The following is a 2,195-nucleotide window of genomic DNA, read 5'->3' on the forward strand; positions in this document are numbered from 1 at the left end:
TTTTGTAGCTTCATTGTTTTTGTGGCAGTGCACTTCAATGATAGGTGGTATGTCTGTGCTGCCAACTTCCTCACTAAAAATGAGTGTGCTTTAATGCCACAGTGAGTGCAGTACAAGGCTAAATGGGACATGTTTATGTCACTGTTGCTGTTCCTGAACTGCAGTGGGGCAGAAGGAGGCCGGTATGTGATGTTAGTGGATAGCAGAACAGGAATGTGTCACTGCAGTTTGGAGGCATCTCCATCCTCTGGTATTTCTTTTGTACTTTTACTCGCTCTGCATTCAGTGTTTCTTTGCCTTTCAGTGGTCTTACTGGACTAGAGAACTCTCTTGGAACCTGGGGCAGACACCAGTCATTGCAACTCTGAGTACTAAGCTACAAATAACATTATCTTTTTTAGGCATAACAATTTAATTAAAACTTAATAATTTTAATTAAACATGCTTAGGAGGAATTAAAATCCCTTATAGCTTCCTCTTTTACAGAAACTGCTCACTTCTTTTGCTCCCTTCAGAATGTTTTGATGGCCATATGTACATTAAAGCATACACTAAATCCAAATTTTCTGTGTGGAATACCCAGAATGAAACCAGCTGTATTAGCTACTAAAGCTTTGTAAGGAGAGTGTAGCAGTGTTTGGTATAAGTGGAGTGCACTGAGTCTTAGTTGCAGCAATATTTATTTTTTGCATTGTCATGTGTTGCATTTTCTTCATGGTGATGTTGTGAGTGTTGCAGAATTGTTTCCTCCTTCTCTACCCTTTGTTCTCTCCTCTCCTGTGTTTCCAGGGACTCTTTGAGTCTGCTGGTACCACTTTGAGAGTGCCTGCAGCACACTGAGGCTTTACAGCATTTGGGGCTGCACTGGGAAGCACTGAGCACTTGATCAGGATCAGACTGCTGGTTTATTTTGAAATAAAATCTCTCACAGCTTTGCTTGTAAATCTGCTGCCTAAGTGCAGATGTATAAGCCAGTGGTTTTATTTATTTTTACAGAATGTTATTTTGCTTTTTTTTTTGGAAGAACTGAAATACATCAGTGCCATTTTTAAAGCTGACACTGTAGATTGTACACACTTAAATGTAAACTGGTGCCTTTTTGTTTTTCAGAGTGTAATTAATAGTAAGCAAGTGATTTACTTGTAAGAAGGAGGCATTGCTTGACGAGGAGTCCCTGCAGAATGACAGAACTCTGCTGTGTGGTGGCTTGGTCCTGCTGTGGTGCCTGGGGTGGTGGCCAGACAAGAGCTCTGCTTCAATTCCCCCGTGACACAGTGACACACAAAAATGCTTTATAAGGGAGCTAACAAGGAAGTTGATGCTGCTGCTTTGGAAACATCCAAGTGCTCCAAAACCTGTTTGCTGTTATAGGAATTCAAGTTGTCCAGAGTTATTAACTGAACTTGGGCATCTGTGGGCCTGAGTTCTGCTGCTCACAGGACTTTCCTGGCTGCAAAGGCAAACAGACTCCTGCAGTGAACAGTTTACATCAGTGTCAAAGATTTTTTCCTTTAAATGGGCTATATTTTGCCCTGGATCTTTCATTAGGACTCTTTGGGAGACTGCCTTGAAACAAGCAAGGAATAGGACTTTGGCCTACTAAAACCTACTAAAATGGAATTAAATAGAAATGGTTTCTTTTTTTCCGCTTCTATTGCAAATTGGTTTCATACTGTGCATTCCAGAGTTAGAAGATTCAAATTCTTAAGGGCATTAATACCAGGAAGGGCTTGTGGCAAAATGCATAACAAGAGTTGTGGCTGCATTAAATGAATACTGCTCAGTACTTTTTTCCAGGTTCTTCTGTGATCAGAACTCATTTCATCAAAGAAAATATAGTTTTGAAAGAGATCTTGCTTTTCTAGCATTTGTAAACATTTTGGGTACATTCCACTTTTGCAAGGCCATGTAATGTAGTTTTTGCACTGCCAGAGTAGTTGTTTCCATCAGAGGCTACAGGTTTTAGTGTCTTTGTTTTTACTTTTTTTTTGTCTAGAGGTAATTTTAAATCCAGAACCTTGTAAGTGTAAGGTAGTTAAGTACACCTAGGAGGAAGATTAAAGATTATTTTGTGTAGGTATGAAGGACCTTAGAAATACATGTATATTTATTTCTGTTAGAGAAAAATATTTCTCTAATAAAATAATGCTGATCATGCCATACCTTACACCAGCACTACCATAAGGCTCATAAGA

The sequence above is a fragment of the Passer montanus genome, unplaced genomic scaffold (assembly GCF_014805655.1).
Source record: "Passer montanus isolate IOZ18808 unplaced genomic scaffold, ASM1480565v1 scaffold121, whole genome shotgun sequence".
Classification (NCBI taxonomy): domain Eukaryota; kingdom Metazoa; phylum Chordata; class Aves; order Passeriformes; family Passeridae; genus Passer; species Passer montanus.